At 51.8% G+C, this 23,127-nt stretch overlaps 1 non-coding gene across 1 annotated transcript; it reads right to left on the bottom strand.

Moving 5' to 3' along the window:
* Positions 1-1,552: 1,552 nt before the first annotated feature.
* On the bottom strand, positions 1,553-1,703 carry LOC138489914 (5.8S ribosomal RNA). The gene has a single exon (XR_011275004.1). It is a non-coding gene; the product is annotated as a 5.8S ribosomal RNA (ribosomal RNA).
* Positions 1,704-23,127: the final 21,424 nt, after the last annotated feature.

Genomic DNA, 23,127 nt, shown 5'->3' with positions numbered 1-23,127 from the left:
TCTTTTGCCCCTATACCCAGGTCGGATGACCGATTTACACATCAGGACCGCTATGGACCTCCACCAGGCTGAGTTCACCATCTTTCGGGTCCTATCACACACGCTCATGCATCATCTCTCTGACAGAGCGGGCGAGACGTGTCGGTGGAGGGCCCACCGCGACAGGATGCCACAGCAATCGGCGAGCACCGGCCCTCAACATCATCACATCACAGGGTTTCATTCGGCCCTCTGAATCAAGCATGTGTTATACTCCTTGGTCAGTGTTTCCAGACAGGTCGGGTGGTTAACCGACATCACCTCAGACCCCTGGCGCCCTTTGTGGGCCTCCCCGCCCGGCAGCACGACGTGGTCGGGGCGTATTGAGGGCAGTCAACCACAGTCACATCAGGAGCCCCGTCTCCCGTCGCCACTCTAGCGACCCCCAAGAGGGGCCAGGATGGTTGCCGGATTAAGGGCGCAGTGGCGGTCTATCTCCCTCAGTCCCGTGGACACAGCAAAACTGCTGTCAGGGGGCTGTAACACTCTCTGCTGGAGCAGAGAGCCACCTGCCCCCTGAGGCCTTCCCAGCCGGTCGTGGTGCACCGCTACAAAGGAAATGCGCCCTGCTGGGGCTGGATGTGCCCGGGCCGCAGACCCTCAAGGGCCTCCACCGTTCCAGGTGACCAACCTGCCTGCCATGCTGAATCCTGTGGGCGGACTGCACAGACCCCACCAATTTACCGCTCAACCGTCTCATGCCCTCTTGAACTCTCTTCAAACTTCTTTTCAACTTTCCCTTACGGTACTTGTTGGCCACCAGTCTCGCGCCCGTATTTAGCCTTAGAGTTTACCACACGCTTTTGGCTGCATTCCCAAGCAAACCTGATCCCGGTGTGCAAGAGGCCGCTATCGGCCTAACACCATCCGCGTGGTGAGACTCGATCAGAAGGACTTGAGCCCCCTGAGCGATGCCGGGGAGTCGGTCTTCTGTACGCCACATTTCCCACGCCTGCCGCTGAATGGAGATTCGGCGCTGGGCTCTTCCTTTTTCACTGGCCGTTACTGAGGGAATCCTGGTTAGTTTCTTTTCCTCTGCTAAGTAATATGCTCAAATTCAGCAGGTCACCACGTCTGATCTGAGGCCTTGGTCGGGGAGCACAAAGCTCAGGGCAGCAGGTCTCGGGCCCGTACGGGGGGTTGCCCCAGCCCTGTGCCTCTGGAACAGGCGAGTGTTCTCTGTCCCAATCTGCGACTGAAGCCCACATGGTCAGGAGGTCCGCGCTCCATGGTCATCCTGTGCCGGCAGCGGTGGGACACCAAAGACAGCCACACACAGCACGGCCAGGTGCCCCGGGGTAGGGTGAAGGTGCGCCAGGCCCTCCCGAAACCAGCATGAGGTGGGGAAACTGGGGAGGCCAGGACGCGTCGGCAAAGAGCTTGCACGCAAGATCCAAGGATCCAGCGACGGTGCTGATCGGGGTCTGACCTTAGGGTGATGAATGGAATGGGGTCCCTGCGACAGCCCCAACCACGCCCCTGGGTGGGAACCCCGGGGTGATTGATGTACAAGCGGCCCTCAGACAGGCATAGCCCCGGGAAAAACCCATGGCCACATGGTGCGTTCGACATGTTGACCAATGTGTCCTGCAATTCACACTAATTCTCGCAGCTAGCTGCATTCTTCATCGATGCACGAGTCGAGTGATCCACCGCCAAGAGTCACAGGCAACTTTTTTTGTTCCAGACGTCAGCCTGACCCTGCCCGTGCAGGAGAGGTCGGGGGAGGCAGCGCCGCATGTGGCAGGGCAGCCCAGCGCCCTGTCTAGCATCGGCCAAAACCATTGTGGTTTAAAAAATAAAATAAAAATTCCAGGTGCTCAGCCTGGGAAGCCTGACCGCCACCTGCAGCAGCACAGCGCTGCCCAGGGGGATGGAGAGAGGCCGCTCCGCCACCTGCCTACCCGGCCTGAACCACTCATCCTTCCCAGAACCCTTCCGCTCCTGTTTCAGGGGGTCAGGGGGCTGGGAGACAGACAGCGAGGCGGGCCAGAGACAGCACAGACAGGGGGTCGGTTGGGACCGCTAGAGTCTTCAAACCCCAGCCCGGCCACATAGGGCCCAGTTCCAGGTACCTGGGCAAGAGGGAAGGTCACCCACTGTGCCAGCCGGCCTGGCCATCGCTCGCCCACAGATGTGGGCGGCTGGAACCTTGGCACCCACCGTCAAGTAAGCCAGCTGCACCATGGCTCAGGGCTCATGCCTGGCATGCCGGGCCCCTGTCTGCCTGGTGAGGCGCCCCTCAAGAGCAGTCAGAGTTCCCTCGGCTCCCGGCTGCCGCCACTCGGGGCTTCCCTGCTGACCAGGGTGTGTCCACCAATGCCCACCCGCTGGCAGGTCAGAGAGAGGAGTGCGCAACCCCAGCCAGCGCAGAGGCGGGCTCAGCGAGGAGAGGGGGCTGCGCAGGGCTCCCTTTCCGGTGCGTGGTTGGGGACATCCCCAGCAGGTTAACCCAACCCTGCCAGGCATCCCCGGCCATCTGCTGGGTCGCGGACCCCTCTCTGGTGGAAGGGAATGCCTGCTCCCTGGCGCCTGGTTGACCACGCGCATGGGACCGTTCTGCGAGAGGTGCCCCGGGCAATAGGTGTGCACGTCTGGGGTGCAACCGAGGTCGAGCTCACGGCTCTCCCTCCCACTGCTCCGCTGTTAATGATCCTTCATGCCCCCACCCACAAGCAGATACCATTCACACTGAAATGCCCCGTTTCTCCTTCCAAACACACGTTCCAGATTCAAATGCCACCTCCCTCCTGACCTACATGCCACCATCCCTCCATCCAAACCCACACAAAGACACCAACATCCGTCCCTCCATACCTACACCAAGATGCTCAACCCCTCAGAGCCACACCCATATGCTTCACCTCTACCTCCAGACTCACACTCAGGTGGCGCCATTCGCCCTCTTTCTACACCCACACCCGATAACTCCATCACTTTGACACACACATGCTCCCGCCACTCTAAAAACCAACATCCTTCTCTCCAGACAAACATACCCCATCCCTCCATTCACACTCAGATGCCCCCTTCGTTCCCACCAGAGTGCTCCAGCCCTGACCGACATGCTCCACCATTCCCTGACATGCCCTGTCCCTCCATTCCAGATCAACAATGCCCCTTCCGATCCAGACTCCAAGATGCCCAATCCCTTCCTCAAGACCCATACCATGATGGCCCATGCTCCCTCCACACAGAAAGATGCCCTTATCCGTCCTGCAACCAATGAGCCCCAATCCCTCCCTCCAGATACACACCAATGTGCCCCACCACCTCCCTCCAGACCCACACCAAGATGCCCGTCCCACTTCCCAACCCACACCTAGATGACCCATGCTACCCTCTAGACCCACTCCCACAGTGCCCCATCCCTCCCTCCAGAAACACACCCATGTGCACCATCCCACTAGCCAAATCCGCACCAATGTGCCCCCACCACCTCCCTCCAGAGCCACACCAATGTGCACCCACCACCTCCCTCCAGAGCCACACTAAGATGCCCCGTCCCACTTCCCAACCCACACCTAGATGACCCATGCCACCCTCCAGACCCACTGTGCCCCATCTCTACCTCCAGAAACACACCCATGTGCACCATCCCTCTGCCCAGATCCACACTAATGTGCCCCCACCACCTCCCTCCAGATCCACACCAATGTGCCCCCACCATGTCCCTCCAGAGCCACACCAAGATGCCCCGTCCCACTTCCCAACCCACACCTAGATGACCCATGCCACCCTCCAGACCCACTGTGCCCCATCTCTCCCTCCAGAAACACACCCATGTGCACCATCCCTCCGCCCAGGTCCACACCAATGTGCCCCCACCACCTCCCTCCAGAGCCACACCAAGATGCCCCCTCCAACTTCTCAAACCACACCTAGATGACCCATGCCACCCTCCAGACCCACTGTGACCCATCTCTCCCTCCAGATCCACACCAATGTGCCCCCACCACCTCCCTCCAGAGCCACACCAAGATGCCCTTCCAAATTCCCAACCCACACCTAGATGACCAACGCTACCCTCTAGACCCACTCCCACTGTGCCCCATCTCTCCTACCAGAAACACACCCATGTGCACCATCCCTCTGCCCAGATCCACACCAATGTGCCCCCATCACCTCTCTCCAGAGCCACAAGATGCTCCGTCCCACTTCCCAACTCACACCTAGATGACCCATGCCACCCTCCAGACCCACTGTGCCCCATCTCTCCCTCCAGAAACACACCCATGTGCACCATCCCTCCGCCCAGGTCCACACCAATGTGCCCCCACCACCTCCCTCCAGAGCCACACCAAGATGCCCCGTCCAACTTCCCAAACCACACCTAATGACCCATCTCTCCCTCCAGAAACACACCCATGTGCACCATCCCTCTGCCCAGATTCACACCAATGTGCCCCCACCACCTCCCTCCAGAGCCACACCAATGTGCCCCCACCACCTCCTTCCAGAGCCACACCAATGTGCCCCCACCACCTGCCTCCAGAGCCACACCAAGATGCCCCGTCCCACTTCCCCACCCACACCTAGATGACCCATGCTACCCTCCAGACACACTGTGCCACATCTCTCCCTCCAGAAACACACCCATGTGTACCATCCCTCCACCAAGATCCACACCAATGTGCCCCCACCACCTCCATCCAGAGCCACACCAAGATGCTCTGTCCCACTTCCCAACCCACACCTAGATGACCCATGCCACCCTCCAGACCCACTGTGCCCCATCTATCCCTCCAGAAACACACCCCGTGCACCATCCCTCCGCCCAGATCGACACCATTGTGCCCCCACCACCTCCCTCCAGAGCCACACCAATGTGCCCCCACCGCCCTCCAGAGCCACACCAAGATGCCCTTCCGAATTCCCAACCCACACCTAGATGACCAATCGTACCCTCTAGACCCACTCCCACTGTGCTCCATCTCTCCCCCCAGAAACACACCCAGGTGCACCATCCCTCTGCCCAGATCCACACCAATGTGCCCCCATCACCTCCCTCCAGAGCCACAACAAGATGCCCCGTCCCACTTCCCAACTCACACCTAAATGACCCATGCCACCCTCCAGACCCACTGTGCCCCATCTCTCCCTCCAGAAACACACCCATGTGCACCATCCCTCCGCCCAGGTCCACACCAATGTGCCCCCACCACCTCCCTCCAGAGCCACACCAAGATGCCCCGTCCAACTTCCCAAACCACACCTAATGACCCATCTCTCCCTCCAGAAACACACCCATGTGCACCATCCCTCTGCCCAGATTCACACCAATGTGCCCCCACCACCTCCCTCCAGAGCCACACCAATGTGCCCCCACCACCTCCCTCCAGAGCCACACCAAGATGCCCCGTCCCACTTCCCCACCCACACCTAGATGACCTATGCTACCCTCCAGACACACTGTGCCCCATCTCTCCCTCCAGAAACACACCCATGTGTACCATCCCTCCGCCAAGATCCACACCAATGTGCCCTCACCACCTCCATCCAGAGCCACACCAAGATGCCCCGTCCCACTTCCCAACCCACACCTAGATGACCCAGGCCACCCTCCAGACCCACTGTGCCCCATCTCTCCCTCCAAAAACCCACCCATTTGCACCATCCCTCCGCCCAGATCCACACCAATGTGCCCCCACCACCTCCCTCCAGAGCCACACCAAGATGCCCCGTCCCACTTCCCAACCCACACCTAGATGACCCATGCCATCCTCCAGACCCACTGTGCCCCATCTCTCCCTCCAGAAACAAACCCATGTGCACCATCCCTCCACCCAGATCCACACCAATGTGCCCCCACCACCTCCCTCCAGACCCACACCAAGATGCCCCGTCCAACTTCCCAAACCACACCTAGTGACCCATCTCTCCCTCCAGAAACACACCCATGTGCACCATCCCTCCGCCCAGATTCACACCAATGTGCCCCCACCACCTCCCTCCAGAGCCACACCAATGTGCCCCCACCACCTCCCTCCAGATCCACACCAATGTGCCCCACCACCTCCCTCCAGAAACAGCAAGATACCCCGTTCAACTTCTCCACCCAAACCTAGATGACCCATGCCACCCTCCAGACCCACTGTGCTGCATCTCTCCCTCCAGAAACACACCCATGTCCTCCATCCCTCCCCAGACCCACACCAAAGTACCCCAACCCTCCCCCCAAACCCACACCACTGCCCCTATCCCTCCCTCCAGATCCACAGCAATGTGCCTCCTTTCTCCAGATCCACACAAATGTGCTCCGTCCCGCTAGACCCACACCAGCATGCCTCTATCCAAACATTCAGACCCCACCAAGATGCCCAATCTCTCCATCTAGTCCAATACCATAATGCCCCATCCTCCCTCCAAATAGCAAGATGCCCGTTCCCCCTTGCAACAGATACCTGTGTGCCAATCCAGAATCACACGCAGATAGCCCCAGCCAACCCCCTCTAAAACCATGCATCCTAATAATCACACCCTCATAAAACATTAAATCACTCTATTAGCCCCCGTTGATCAGTTAAACACAGCCATACACTGTCTCCCTGTTCCTTTTCTTAGCCCTCCGTACCTTTCATGTTGAATAGCTGAGCTTGATTTTTAAAGTAAATGTAATTTCCTGCTCCCCCGTCTAAATCGGGTTTCTTGCAGGAACATTCACGGTATCCGGAAGAAAATTCCAATTGTATTAACAGCCAAGAGCACACGGCTTGCTGCTGTTCCGGCAATCTGGCAGCCAGAGCATTGCCGCTCAAGACGCTCCAGGGTCTCGTAGAAACGTTCCCAGCATCCCAATGAAAATGCACAGCCCATCCGCTGCAAGCAAAAGGCTGGCCGGGTCCGGTTGCACTTACACAGGTGTTGCCAGAGCGTTCAGAATGCCCGCTCAGCCCCGGCTCCCCTCGCGGAACGTGCTCCGGAAGCGCTTCACTGCTCCGGCCGGAAGCACACGGGTGACATCAGAGTCACGTGAGGAAGAGTGGGCGGGCCGTTGCTAGGCTCCTTTTCTCTGCCATGCTATTAAAATGTAGCTTTTATGCTTCACACATCCATTTGATTGATATATACTTACCAGCTTCATATTCTGTTCTGTCCAACTATGATGTCACAGTATTCTAAGTTGGAGTGTTATTGTATGTGTTTAATTCTGTTACAGTCAGTTGAGCTTTGCCTATCAAGGTGAGGCCTGCTGCCGCGTACTGCTTATCTGAAATAAAGATACTTTCATGACTTCAAGCCTGGCACGCCTTGATTTAACATTGGCGACGAGGATAACTGAAGCGGACCCCGTGTGCGCGTCTGAAGGCAACCCCAGCTGATCAAATCAGCGATGTGTTCGTTCGGTCTCCCTTCCCAGCAGCGGCAGCAGGCGAATCGCGGAAGGCGGCGGAGAACACATTACAAAGGATACTGACACAAGGCAAGTGAACGATTGGTGTATTTTTGTGCGGAGAGAAGGGGAAGCAAGAAACCGTGGGTCCCGCGTGCACCATAAAGCACAACATTTTACTGGCCGCATGCGCGTGTCACATAAGCCTCTCATATCTGTGTGCTGAGGCTGGATCCCTGGGGACACGTCACATTACGCGCTACGGCCCTGAAAGAAAAAGCCTTCATTGTGACATCGGTTGCCTGGCAACCAGATTTCTGTCCGGGAAGCTCAATAGAACGTTGGATCTAGCGGAATGAATGATACATTGTTGCAACAATTGTAAACAGCAGACTATTGACCTCAAGCACTGCTACCAAGGATAATTCCGCTCCAGACAATCTACTGGCGTTCCACATCATTGGAAATTCTTATTTAGTTCCCACCTACAATGGCTACATCTATTCCTCCACCACAATCATTCCTAAATGAACCTGGTCGCCCTTCACTTAGATGGGATAAGTGGAAGGATACTTTTGAAAATTACTTAATAGCAATGGGGGGGACAGATTCTCCCCTGTCAGAAAAAAAGCCCTTTTGATTCATAATCTGGGTGTTGAAGGACGCAGAATATTTGATGGTTTGACTGGCGATCAAGTACCTGAGGCTGGTGACATAGATGTGTATGCTCTGACCATCAAGAAATTACAAGATCATTTTGAACCACGCAAGAATGTCAGCTTTGAGAGACATAAATTCTTTCAGAGGATGCAGGAACAAAATGAGTCGGTTGAATCATACATTGCCTGTTTGAGGTCCTTAAGTTACACGTGCGAGTTCGAACAACTGACAGACTCACTGATCAGGGATCAGCTACTTAGATGCACGAATAATCCCAGAATCCAAGAAAAACTACTTGCGAGGGACATGAAATTGGTGGAAGCAATTGATCTGGCAAGGAGTATTGAGCAGACATCTCAATATGTGAAGGAGCTCAAAGTTGACAAACAAATTACTCCAGCCATGTCAGTATGTGCTATTGATCAAAAGAAGAAGGGAAGCTTCTCATCAGTAAAAAAAGGAAACTGGAGTTCGAGGGGCTCATGCCCCAAGTGTGGAAGTTTCAGACATGGCGTGAATTTTCCGTCTTGCCCCGCAAAATTCGCAAAAGTCCCAGTGAAAATCTCTTACAAAGGAAGGGACTGTCAAGCCAGAATACTTGTTGCCAAGAGAGGGTCTTCTTTACTAGGATGGGAAGAGCAGAGAGCTTTGGGAGTGAGAGTACAGGCAAGTGCACCTAATCCGGTATCGATTGCAGAGATAGAAGACGTTTGGACTAAGAATTTTCCCGAAGTGTTTTCCGAGAGACTGGGAAGGCTGAGAAACTTTGAACATCACATAAGACTCAAAAGAAATGCACAACCTGTTGTACATAGGGTAAGGCAAGTTCCACTAAATATGAGGAGTCAACTCCGTGATGAACTGCATGACTTGGTTACAAAAGGTGTGATTGAACCTGTAGATGCTACAGAATGGCTATCACCCATCGTCCTTGTGGTTAAATCCAATGGATTTGTTGAGAGACACCCCCTTCCCAACATCTCCGAAACTCTCTCCACGTTGGGTGAGCCAAAGTTATTTTCCATCATTGATTTATCAGCAGCTTACCACCAAGTCCCACTATCAGAAGATGTGCAGCATCTCACCGCATTCATAACTCCTGAGGGTGTGTTCAAATACAAGAGAATGCCATTTGGTTTAGCTTCTGCTGCTTCCGTTTTTCAAAAAGTGATGGAGGAGGTGCTCAGAGGATTAAAAAGAGTTACGGTGTTCCAAGATGACATCTTAGTGTTTTCTGACAACAAATTGGAGCATGATAACACCCTTATGGCTGTTCTAACTAGGCTCAGAGAGGCTGGCCTGACTGTTCAGAGGAGCAAATGTAAGATTGCCGTAGCTGAAGTAAATTACTTGGGCCATAAGATTTCAAGCGATGGCATATCTCCCAAGAAGTCACTCGTGGATAGCATCAGCAATGCTCCCCAGCCTCAAGACAAGGATCAGTTACGGTCATTTATGGGGCTGGCAGAGTATTACCATAAGTTCGTTAATAATTTTGCTAGCATCTCCACTCCCCTGAGAGAATTGTTGAAGAAGAATGTTAGGTTTGACTGGTCAAGTGAGTGTGAGGTGGCTTTTGGAAAGATTAAAGAAAGTATTGTTCAAGCGCCCTCACTTGGCGGATTCGTATCTGGAAGAAAGACAATTTTAGCGGTTGATGCAAGCAACGAAGGTCTGGGGGCAGTTTTATCTCAATATGACTCTGCCAAGGTGGAACACATCATTGCGTTCGCATCCAGACCACTAAGAGGTGCTGAAGAGAATTATTCAGTTATTGAAAGGGAAGCCCTGGCGGTATCATGGGCTGTGGCTCACTTCAAGTTCTACCTGTGGGGTCAAACTTTTGTGGTCAAAACGGACCACAAACCTTTAGTCCAATTGTTAGGAAGTGTCGAGTGGGCTAAAGGTTCGCCCAGAGTCTCAAGGTGGATGGTTGAACTGTTGGCTTATGATTTTAGGATGGTTTATATAGCAGGTAAAGATAATGTAGTGGCAGACTGCCTGTCTAGACTACCAGTGGGGAACAAAAGTAATGAAGAAGAATGCCCAGAACAAAATGTACTTATTTCTGAACTTGAATATAATGCCATAAGTAAGGAAGAGTGGGAAACTGCCAATGGTGAAGATGTTATATTAGAACAAGTTTAAAGCTGGACCAAAACAGGGTGGCCTCAGAGAAATGATGTTGAGAAAGCTTTTGAGTGTTATAACATTAAAGAGGAACTTAGTATTTCAGAGGATGGTCTCAAACTTAGAAAGGGTCTGAAAGTTATCCCCCCTGCCAGTATTAGATCTAGATTGGTGACCTTAGCTCATCAAGGGCATCTAGGAATAGGAGGCACAAAAAGACATATTAGAGAGTCGTTTTGGTGGCCAGGGATTGATGGAGAGGTTGAAAAGTGTGTTAAGAAGTGTAAAGAGTGTGAGAGGAGTGACAAGAGTAAAATAGTAAGAGAAGCACCCGCGAGACCAGTGAGTGTTCCCACCGAGCCTTGGAAGAAAGTTGCAGTAGACTTGATAGGTCCTCTGCAGGATCTGGGAGAAGACCTCAAATATTTTATTGCCATGGTAGATTATCATTCTAAGCGGATAGAGTGTAAAGCTATACAAGAAGCCACCACTGCTCAGATGATAATGTTCTTCGAAGAAGTATTCTACAGGGAGGGGTTTCCCACAGAGTTGATTTCGGACAATGGCGTCCAGTTCTGTTCAGAGAGGATGACAGATTGTTTTAGAAAATATGGCATCAAGCATTACAGAACGGCTCTGTATCAGCCCAGAGCCAATGGACTGGTAGAGAGGGCAAACAGGTTTGTTAAGGGAGGATTACAACTAGCCATGGCGGCAGGATTGAATTGGAATTTCTTTTTGAGGGAAATGATATGGGGTTACTGTACTACACCCCATAATGTTACCAAGATCTCCCCATTTATGTCTCTGAAAGGGAGACAGCCAGGCACCCAACTCTGCCCTGGTTGGTTAAATCTAGACAGGAGTGTTAATGTTGATAGGAGCAAAATTGTCACACTCATTAAAGAGGCCCAAGATGAGTATAAGGCCAAGTTTGACCTAGATAAGAAGTGTAAGAGTATTGATTGGAAGGAAGGTGATATGGTATACGTGAAGAATCCTAGAAGATCACCAAAGTGTATTGAAAGCAAGTTCCTTGGACCTAAAAGAATTACTGCTGTAAGAGGAAATGTGGTGATTCTAGAAGGAGGGGAGTGCTGGTCTATGTCCAGACTTGTGAGATGCAACAACAATGGAGAGGCTGAAGAATGTGAGGATGAAGGCAGTGATGGTGACATGGGTTATGACTCAAGGAAGAGTGGAACTCTATCTGAATACAGTGATGTGTTTAATAGGAACAACGCAGGATGTTTAAGGAGCAAACGTCTGTGGCTGAAGGATTACTATGTTGAATAATGTTATATTTGTTGTTATTGAAAGGGAAGAGATGTGGTAAGATGTAGCTTTTATGCTTCACACATCCATTTGATTGATGGGAGTAGTTTCTTACCTGTAACTCCATTTCTCCAGCGTTGGTATCTTTCATGGATTCACATGCTTAGAATATTCCCCGTCGTCAGACTGGGAACCCTCGGTACACATATAAAGTCGTTTCCTATAGGAAAAAACTTCAGACACTTGTGTGTCCTATCCACATCTACGTCCTCTCCCGGGCCGTCCACGCATGCCCCGTAGGACGTAATGGTATAAAAGCCCCACCCCCGCGGATCCCGTCAGGATTCGGCCCCTCCAAAGTAGGAAGGGGGACCTGCCTATTCATATATCTTGCACATTGCATTTTGGGGAGGCTGGTGGGCGCATGTGAATCCATGAAAGATACCAACGCTGGAGAAATGGAGTTACAGGTAAGAAACTACTCCCTTCTCCAGCATTGGATCTTTCATGGATTCACATGCTTAGAATAGATTGTATAGCAGTATCCTAAAAGAAGGAGGTGAGAATGCAATGCAACATGCATCACAAAAAAAACCCACCCCCAATCCAAATATATATATATATGCTCGTAAGCGGCAACATATTTTTTTTTTTGTTGATATAAACATATTCATAATACATACATATATCTATATATCTATATGGGATACATTACTCACCGTAATCGTATTTCTGATGCTTGTATCTGCTTAGATTCACATGCTGTGCATAGGCCGACATCTAGTGGAAGCTGCGGAGTATTACAGTTTGTTTTTCGAAACTCGAAAATGGGCGTCGACACAGGCGTGCCAGTAATACTATCCCTAGTGTGACGTCCACTGTACCCAAGATCCCTCACGCGTGTAGGATCCTCAGATTGTATTTTTTCTGACATGAGGAAGCATGAGGAGTAGCGTGAGTACAGATAATCCAAGCAGATAGACAGAAAGGTAAGACTACAAGCAATCATGCGCCTTCTCTCGGAGGGGAGGAAGGGTGGGTCGCATGTGAATCTAAGCAGATACAAGCATCAGAAATACGATTACGGTGAGTAATGTATCCCTTCTGAGGCTTGTGGAATCTGCTTAGATCACATGCTGTGCATAGATTAGCGAGCAGTACCAGAAGAAGGAGGTGGGATGTGAGAAGGGTCATGAGCAAACAGGTGTCTTAGAACCGCTTGTCCCACTTGTGTATCTGTCTTGGAATGAGTGTCAATGCAGTAATGCTGAGTAAAAGTGTGAATAGAGCTCCAAGTAGCTGCTTTGCAAATGGTGTCGAGGGGAACATTTGCAATGAAAGCCAGAGTGGCCCCAATGCCTCTAGTAGAGTGGGCCCTTGGCGTAAAAGGCAGAGTCTTTTCAGAAAGAGAGTAACACAATTGTATACAGTTGATAATCCACTTCGAGATAGCGCCTTTAGAGACGCGATCCCCCTCTCTGCCTGTAGCTACGGAGACAAACAGTTGATCTGTTTTTCTTAGCGGTCTGGTTTTATTTACATAGTAGAGGACCGCCCTACGCACATCTAGGGTGTGTAGTTTCACCTCAGCCGAGCTTTGCGGGTTCTGGAAGAAAGCCGGAAGCTCGATGGACTGGTTTACATGGAACTTAGATATAAATTTAGGTGAAAACCTAGGGTGTGTGCGTAAAACCAGTTTGTCTTTGTGGATAGTAAAGAAAGGATCCTGCACTGACAGAGCCTGAATTTCACTGACCCTTCTTATAGAGGTAATGGCTACTAAGAAGGCCGTTTTATAAGTCAGGTGTTTGAGACTACTTTTATGCATGGGTTCGAAGGGGGGGCCCATGAGCTTAGCTAGCACCACATTGAGGTCCCATCCTGGCGGTGGGTTCGAAATCGGAGGGTGAAGTCTCTTTACTCCTTCCATGAAGGCTTTAACTACTGGTACTTTCCACCACGAAACCTTGTTATGGGATGTGGTGTAAGCCGAGAGGGCTGCCAGGTGTACTTTCAGAGAGTTAAAAACCAACCCTGCATCCAGCAGGTGGAGCATGTATGTTAGAACTTTGGAAGGAGTGCAATCAACAGTGTTGATTTGTTTATTTTGGCACCAAATAACAAATCTTTTCCATTTGTCAAAGTAACAGTGCCTTGTGTTTGGTTTCCTGGACTCTTTTAGGATGTCCATACACCTCTGTGGTAAATTGAGATGTCCAAACTCTATGACTTCAGGAGCCATGCTGCTAGGTTCATAGAGTTGGGTTCCTGATGCACTGTTTGACCTTGTTGCTGGGACAGTAGGTTGTACCAGGCTGGGAGTTTGATGGGCTCGCACACCGTCATCCTGAGTAGGTGTGGAAACCATGGTTGTCTCGCCCACATGGGAGCAACCAGGATGAGCGTCATCGATTCCTTGTTCATTTTGTACACCACCTTCCTGATGAGAGGAGTTGGTGGAAAAGCGTACGCAAACATCCCTGACCAGTTCATCCTCAGGGCATTCCCTTGGGAGTCTGGCTGGGGGAACCTGGATGCAAATCCTGGGCATTGTTTGTTTTCGCTTGTGGCGAATAGGTCTATAGTGGGGAAACCCCACTGAGAGAAGAGATTTTCTACGATATCTCTGTGAAGGACCCATTCGTGTTCTTCTGGGAGGGAGTCTCTGCTTAGAGCATCCGCTAGGGAATTGAGCTCCCCTGGAACATGTTGCGATGACAGGAAGATGTTCCGTCTGAGTGCCCATATCCAGATTTTCTGGGCAAGCTTGGACAGATTTGGCGAACGAGTCCCTCCTTGCTTGTTCAGATAGAACATGGCTGTCGTGCTGTCCATCCTGATCTGCACCGACAAGTTTAGTAGATGGGGCTCGAACGCCTGCAGCGCTCGGAATACTGCCAGAAGCTCTAGCAGATTGATGTGGTTCTTGGCTACTGAGTGAGACCAGAGACCCTGAGCTGTGTGGTGGAGATGGTGAGCTCCCCACCCAGTCAGGCATGCATCTGTAGTCACCACTGCCTGTACTTCGGGATCGTAAAAGGGTTTCCCCCTTGCAAGATTTTCTCTTGTCCACCAGTGTAGGCTCTGTACGAGTGTTGGCGAAACGACCACTAGATCGTCCCACTGACCACTTGCCTGAGACCACTGTTTCGCCAACCATTCCTGCATGGGACGCATGCGCAGACGCGCGTGGGGGACCAGGTAAATGCATGACGCCATCATGCCCAGTAACCGCATTGCCTTGCGTACCGTTATTTGTTGACCTGACTGATAATGCGGAATTTGCAGTAGTATATTCCGAATTCTCTCTTCCGAGGGGAAGGTCAACCCTTTTTGAGTATCTAGGATTGCTCCTAGGAACTTTTTTGAGGTGCTTGGCACCAGACTTGACTTCTTTTCGTTGATAGAGAAGCCTAATTCGTGGAGGAGGTCGATCGTCCTCTGAATGTTTGACCTGCAAATTCCTGGGGTTTCCCCCGTTATGAGCCAGTCGTCCAGATAAGGGTACACTGGGATTGCCTCCCTGCATAGGTGTGCAGCTGCCACCGCCAGTACCTTGGTGAATACCCTTGGTGCTGAAGCTATCCCGAAGGGCAGTACCTTGAATTGGTAGTGGCGACTGTCCACCTTGAAGCGCAAGTATTTTCTGTGCCCCGGGAGCATGGAAATATGAAAATAAGCATCTTTCATATCCAAGGTTGCCATGTAATCCCCCTTTTTTAGGAGGGGGATTACCTCTTGTAGCGTGGTCATACGGAATTTTTGGGGCTTGACATACTTGTTGGCAGGCCGTAAGTCCAATACTGGGCGCATTGTTAAATCTTTCTTTGGCACAAGGAAGTAAGTTGAATAGATACCCTTGTTTACCTGGTGTCCTGGGACGAGTTCTATCGCGTCCTTTTCTAGCAGAATGGCGATCTCCTCGAGAAGAATCCTCTGATGTTCTAGGGAGTGTATTCTTTGTCGTGGAGGGTGGTTCCGGGGACGCTGCAGTAATTCTATACAATATCCTGTGGACACTGTTGACAGCACCCATCTGTCTGAGGTGATCCCTTCCCAAGCCTGGGTGAAGGTGGAAATGCGTCCCCCTACTGGGGTTGCGTGGGAAGGGACCCTGAACTGAGCGTCACTGCTTTGGTGGAGGCGTGCCACCTCCCTTGTTGGGGCTGCCTCTGCCTCTTCCACGACCTCTCTTGTTACCCCTGCCGTAACTCTGGGTAGACTGCTGGTTGTTGTTCCATTGTGTACCCTGTCCCTGGGCATAGTTGCCTCTTTGTGAATTTTGGCCGCGTGGGCGACGAAAATTACTGTTCCCCCTCTGGTTAGGGGGTTTGTTGGTAAGCTGGCCAAGGGATTTGAGAGTCTCGTATTCTTCCTTGGCATTCTTAAGTGCGTCTTCGACCGCTTTCCCAAACAATAGATCGGGTTCCACCGGCTTATCTATTAAAGAAGCTTGGGTTTCTGTTTTGAACCCCGACTGCCGTAACCACGCATGTCTCTTGATAACAGTACCCTCTGCTATCAATCTTCCTGCGTTGTCCGCGGCGTCGAAAGTTGCTTTTAATATGCAACCAGACACGGCTCTCCCCTCTGCCGAGATCCGAGCCAACTGGCCCTTTAACGGTTCTGGAGCAGAGGCAATGAGCGCCGCGACCTCTTGCCATTGATGGCAGTTGTAACTGGACAACAGGGTGGTGGAGTTAGCAATCCTAGCTTGGTAGGCGGACGTTGAGGCTACCTTCCTGCCAAACCCGTACAGTTTCTTGCTCTCCTTGTCGGGAGGAGCTTCTGACGACGATAAGGGTGTCCCAGCCCTTTTCCGAGTGTTGGTGACCACTAGGGAGTCTGGTTTAAGATGTCCCCTTATATAAAGAGGGTCAGACTGGGCTGCCCGGAAAAGTTTTTCGACTCTGGGGTTGACGGCTCTGGTGAGGTTAGGATTCACTAGGGACGGATCTATTCTACGTTGGACGGATTTAAGGATGGGGATGGTCTGAGCGACCGGCCTCCTCTCTCCCACCAACTCTTCTGCGAAGTCCCTTTCCTCCTGTACAACGTGGGTGTCGATGTGAAAATGTTCTGCTGCGCGAGCGAGAACTTCATTAAGGAGGGGCTGGTTATCAACTGGCGAGTCGGTAACTGGGGCTTCGCTCTCTACCGGGGAATCTACTCTGTAAATTTCCTGCTCATCTTCTTCCTCCTCCAGGTCTTCATCATCCGCATAGTATTCAGTCCCGGTTTGTGTATCCATAATTTCAAACTCCTGGTCCCCTCCAGGGAAAGCTTGTCCCTGGTAACTGGGGTGTGGAGTAGAGTATGGAGTAGAGTAAGGATGTACCTCGAAGGGTTCTGGTCTTTCAAACCGGGCCTTTTTTCTTAGTGGGATAGGATCAGAGGAGCCTGAGGGTGTGGCCCCTTGAGGGTCATAAGAAAGAAAATGTTCTGGGTTTTTGTCATAAAAATCAGCCAAGGAAGACATCCTTGACATGACCCTGTCTATGTCTTCACTGGACCATTCCTTGGAACAGGGGATGACTTTAGTAGGTAATTTAGAGGACTTATCAAGGGTAGACTTGTGTTTGTCTGTTTGCCTAGGGTGGGAGGATGGTCTTACAGGAGTGGAAGGCTGTGCTTTCCGCTGTTTCCCCCCCTCCCCGTGCGTGGAAAGATGTTTTCCCTGTCCCTTGGAGGCCCCCGAGACTTTCGACGCCTGGCGCCGAGGGTCGGGCGAGGTATCTGTGTGTTTCGAGCGTGGGGCCTCGCTGGTGTTAACTGCGGCCTCGGTCTCTTGGAGCGCGGCCTGGGGGTGGAAGTCGTCTTCGTCTCCCGACGATCGAACTTCGGTTAATTTAGGGAGCGAGGCACTCTTGGCAAGAGTGGATGATTGCCTTGCGTCATGAGGCGATCTCAATCGAGAGCGCCCAGAGGACACCGAGTCGGACCATTCTATTTGTGCATCTTTCCGAGAAGTCGACGTCGTCGAGGTTCGGTTGGACTTAGTGTGCTTAGTGTGTGTAGTGTGTGTAGCGCTTGCGTCGCCGGGGGTCTTCCCCATAGCCGCCCTGCCGGACAACCTTCCGAGGTCGGGGACCTGCGCTAGGCAGTCTTTCGACGCCGTAATGCCCTCGCCGTCTGAAAGTACGGCGTCGCTGCCATCGCTGAAGGCGCCCTCCGCCGCCATGGCCGCCTGCCTGGCGTGGTGGGCCCAACGCTTTGTCGAACGGTCCTTAAGTGTCTTAGGCTTGAACCTACTACACGCTCTGCAGTTCGCTTCGGGGTGGTCCCTCGGCAAGCAGAGATTGCACATGGCGTGCCTGTCGACCCAAGGGTATTTGCGGTTGCACTTGGGGCAGAATTGGAAAGGGGTACCCTCCATACGCACCTTGAGGCAGCGGGCTGGTAAGTGTAGGAAATATATAAGGTGTACCTATATATCAAGAGTGAAGAGTATGTACCACCCCCCACTCTCCCTACTTGCAGGGCCGAGGCCAGCGGCCTACTAGGCCCAGGCCGAGGCCAGCGGCCTTCCGAGGCCCAGATCCGTCGTGCAGCAGCCGACGGTCGATGTCTTCTCCAGCCGTCGTCGAGTCGTAGGTCGACGTCGGGGTGGGGAAGGATGTTAATAAAGGAAGTTAATTTTCAATAATTAGCAAAAGTATGGCTAAGGCCAGGGAACTCCGCAAGATGCTTCCGACCAGTATGGCGGAAAAAAACAATCTGAGGATCCTACACGCGTGAGGGATCTTGGGTACAGTGGACGTCACACTAGGGATAGTATTACTGGCACGCCTGTGTCGACGCCCATTTTCGAGTTTCGAAAAACAAACTGTAATACTCTGCAGCTTCCACTAGATGTCGGCCTATGCACAGCATGTGATCTAAGCAGATTCCACAAGCCTCAGAAATATATATACTTAAAGCCAACACGCCAAGAAAAAAACCAACATAGGCAAGGTAAAAGACAACAGCTTCACCATATTTGGCTTACCTCATTGAAAAAGATGGCGCAGAACTGCCCTTCCCATCTGTACTTCATCTGCATGCTGCCTTTCCAGGCAGTAATGGCGTGTGAACGTGTGTGGGACTGACCATGCCGCCGCCTGGCAGATGTCTGTCAGAGGAATTCCTGCCCATAGCGCCGCGGAGGAGGCTGTCGATCTCGTGGAATGGGCTCTAGGATGCCCTTGTAGGGGTCTCCCGGCCTTGGAGTGACTAAAAGCAATCGCCGACGAGACCCATCGAGCCAGTCCTTGCTTGGAAATTGCCCTTCCTCTCGTCGACGGACCATATGCGATGAACAGCTGTTCTGAGTTCTTGCATTCTTTGCAGATAAAACTTCAACGCCCTTTTCACATCAAGAGTATGAAGAGCCTTTTCCGCCGTCGATGAAGGGGTCGCAAAGAAAGTAGGGAGAACAGTGGTCGAGTGTTTGTGAAAGACCGTTGGCACTTTCGGGATGAAAGTAGGATTGGTTGATAGTACCACTTTGTCCTTAAAGAATCTCATATATGGAGGGTCTATGACTAATGCCTGTAGTTCCGACACTCTTCTAGCTAACGTAATGGCAATTAAGAAAGCCAGCTTCCACGATAGGAACTGCATGGATGAAGAGGACATTGGCTCGAAAAGGGGGCTTCATTAAGGCCGCCAACACCACATTTAGACTCCACGTTGGTGGGAACCGCTTCGTTGGGGGAAAAGTTCTAAAGAGACCCCTCATGAAATGTTTCACCAGTCTGTCGCTGAATAACGGCGAAGACTGTCTCCTCCTCGTGAACCTTGAGATGGCCGCCAGGTGCACCTTTATGGATGACGAGGATAGCCCACTCTCCGCTAGGTGAAGAAGATACGGTAAAATTTGTTCTGGAGTTACTTCTAAAGGCCGTATTTCATGCTGCGTTTGACACCACATACAGAATCTTCGCCAATTGCATATGTATGACTTGTTGGTGGAAGGAGCCCTAGCCGCCTGTAGAATTCTCCGGCAATCCGACGAGACTTTCAGAGTGCCAAATTCTGAAAAGTCAGGAGCCAGGCCGTCAGGTTGAGGCTGTCCGGATTGTGATGCCACACCGTTCCCTTGTCCCTGGACAGGAGATTCAGAACTTTCTGGAATGTTATCGGTTGTTCCAACGACAGATGTAGTAGGTCGGAAAACCACGGTTGTCTCGGCCAATACGGTGCCACTAGAATGACCCGGCATTTGTATCTGCGAATCCACTGTATTGTCCTCGGTATAAGTGGAAACGGAGGGAAGGCGTACAGGAACTTGTCTGTCCACGGGAATGAGAACGCTTCCCCTAGGGATCCTTTCTGAGGCCATCTGCTCGCGAACTGCTCGCATTTCTTGTTTTCTTTCGTTGCGAAGAGATCCACTGAGGAGTGACCCCATCTTTCGAAGGTTTTTTGCAGCTGAATGGTGTCCATCTCCCACTCGTGTATCTGGGCCATGCTTCTGCTCAGGGAATCCGCTTGTACGTTCTTCACTCCTGGAAGGTGGTGAGCCACTATAGATATGTTGTGTTTTAAAGCCCAATGCCATACCTTTTGAGCCTCCACAGAAAGGGTCCTGGATCTCGTGCCGCCTTGTTTTATCAAGTAGAACATGGCTGTCGTGTTGTCTGTCAGCACTCTTACTCTCGACCCCTTGATATGTGGGAGGAATGATTTCAAGGCCCATCTCACTGCCCTCAGTTCCAGCACATTGATATGTAGGCGTGATTCGGTCGGGGACCATCTGCCCTGGGTTTGGTGGTTGCCCATGTGTGCTCCCCAGCCTGTCAGGGATGCGTCCGTGACGATGGTATTCTGAAATTCTGGTTCTTGTAGAGGAACCCCTCTGTCCAGGTTGTGAACGCTTTTCCACCACTGGAGGGCTCGGATGATTCCGTCGTCGTCGACGGTTATCCTGTCTGACCACCGACCCGTGGCCTGCTTCCATCTGTCCGCTAGGAATTCCTGTAGAGGCCTCATGAACAATCGACAGTTGGCTACTAAGTGGATGCAAGAAGCCATGGAACTTAGGATCGCCACATACTTCCTCACTGAGAGTGTGCCATGTAAGCGTAGTTGACTCGTCAGTCGTTTGATCTTTGACATTCTGTCTAGGGAAGGTTTCACTATTCCCGACTGGGTTTCGAATTGAGCACCCAAGAACTTTAAGTTCTTTAATGGCCTTAGAGAGGACTTTTCAAAGTTCACTGCGAACCCCAGTCGTTGCAGAAGCTGTAATGTGGCCTGCACGCTGACGTTGGTCGACGCCGAGGAGTATCCCCTCACAAGCCAGTCGTCGAGGTACGGGTATACATGATGCCCTTTCTTTCGCAGCCAGGCTGCCACGGGTGCCAAACATTTTGTGAACGTTCTTGGGGAGGATTTGAGACCAAACGGAAGCACTGCGAATTGGTAGTGTGTCTAACCTACCATGAACCTCAGAAACTTTCTGTGTTTTTGACACATAGGAATGTGGAAGTACGCGTCCTGTAGATCCAGAGACGCCAAAAAATCCCCCACTTGAACGGACCTGATCACTTCCTGCAGCGTGAGCATTTTGAATTTTTGGCTCTGTAAGGTCTTGTAGAGGTCGTGCAGGTCGAGAATGGGACGCCACTTTCCGTTCGGCTTTTTTACCACAAAACACTGTGAGTATACCCCTTGGCCTTTCTGCGATGCAGGGACTAACTCTATGGCACCTTTTTGTAACATAAGTGCTACTTCCAGCAGCAAAATGTTCAGATGTGGTTGGGGTAGGAATACCGGTGGACATTTTGGAGGTTTGCATTTGAATAGTAGAGAATGTCCGTACCTCACTGTGTCCAACACCCACTGATCTGTTGTGATGTTTTCCCATTCTTTATGCAGCTCGACACTCTTCCTCCCAGAATGGTGCGCTTCCTGTCATTGCTGGTCTTTCTGTTTGTTCGTCGACGACGAATAGGTCGGTCGTCTCTTGGATGAGTCGAAGTTTCTGCGCCGGCTTGAGTTTTGAGAGGCGCGTCTATATCCCTGAGAAGGGTATGCTGATCTGCCAAAGGATCTATCCCTGGGTGCAGAAAATCTTGAGTTGCCAGATGCCCCTCTAAAGGGACGAAAGGATCGAAAATGTTTACCACTCTGCAGAGCACCCAACGAGCGTGCCGTATCCGAGTCCTCCTTCATGCCCTTCAGGGCCTCGTCCACCTTTTCTCCGAAAAGAAGGTCACCTTCGAAGGGCATGTCCAATACTTTATACTGCACCTCGGGCCTGAAGTTGGTGCACTTAAGCCAAGCCTGGCGTCTTAGAACAACCCCGTTGTTTATCTGCTTAAAGCCCGAATCCGCCAGGTCCACCGCTATGTTAATTGCATGATTCAACGCTTCTTCGCCCTCTCGTACCAGAGACATCGCCGTTTTTCTATGTTCGTCCAGTATAGGGGCTAGTCTGTGCCACATCTCCCTGTCGTACCTGGCCACAATAGCCAAAGAGTTGGCTGCTTTCACAGTTGCAGCACCCACAGAAAGTACCTTCTTACCAAACACATCTTGGCGCCTTGCCTCATTATCCGGTGGGGTAGAGCACTTGTGTTGGGCCTTCGCTTTCCTTGTCGCTGTTGCCGACACCACTGAATCAGGTGTAGGTTGGGACGAAAGACATTTCGGGGTAGAGTCCGGCACTTTAAATTTCTTTTCAATGCAGCCTTTGACGGCCGGTTCAGAAAACGGGTGACGCATGGTTTGAACACCCTCTTTCCAGACATGATCTAAAATGGGTATTGAGAATACTGAACGTCTATTCTTACCCATATGGTCGAATAGAAAACAGTCCTTTTTCTCCTCCTGCTGGACCAGGCCGAATTCCTTGCATGCCTTTTCCATCATTGAATGAAAAGCGCCAATATCGTCTGGTGGCGGCGGGTGAGTGGGGCTCTTTGGTGTTTCCAGTTCAACATCCGACACCCAGGATGGATCCCTCGATGGAGACAGGGAGATATCCGATGCTGACCCTCGGTCAGATAAAGAGTCCGAAAGCTCACCCTCCTCCTGGACCACTGGAGTCACCGGAACTCCGATCGTTTGGGTTGGACGATGTGAAGGGCCTGGCTCGTCGACGGGGGGCGTCGACGCCACAGGTGGAAGCCTTTCATCCCACGATTTCAGCAGCGAGTGTAAGGAGGACAGGACCTCCATGGACAGGGCCGATTGTGAGTTTGAAAGCTGGGTAAACACCTGAGAGCAGGTTGCTCCTGATGGCGACTTGGCTCGTAGCCCAAGGTCTTCCGGGCCCGCAATCCTGAAACCGTCGTCTTCCTTCGAGGAAATCGACACTGCTTGTTCCTGCAGTAACGTGTCCGGTAACCCCAGATCAAAAACCTCTGGTCTCCAGGCCAGAACTTCGGTCGACGAGGACATCGTCGTCGTCATCGGGTTGATGACGGGGGAAACCAACTGCGTCAGTGGCAGTGAAGACACTGACTGGTTCGTCGTCGTCGACGTTGGGCCTGCAGGTGGCTTAGGCGGTCCCGCCTTCACGGAGCTCTCCCTGCGTTTATCCGATTCTCTACTCGTGGCAGATCTATGAGGATCGCCCGAGGAGGATTTTGGCCTTTCCTTTCCCAGTTTTTTCGACGATGATGATGATGCCTTTTTTGAAGATTCTTTTGAAGAGTCTTTGGAAGAGTGGCTTCGTGGAACATCCTTTTCCGCCGGTCGAG

The sequence above is a fragment of the Ambystoma mexicanum genome, chromosome 9 (assembly GCF_040938575.1).
Source record: "Ambystoma mexicanum isolate Mex_15411 chromosome 9, UKY_AmexF1_1, whole genome shotgun sequence".
NCBI lineage: Eukaryota > Metazoa > Chordata > Amphibia > Caudata > Ambystomatidae > Ambystoma > Ambystoma mexicanum.
This window is presented reverse-complemented; position numbering and strand designations above follow the sequence as displayed.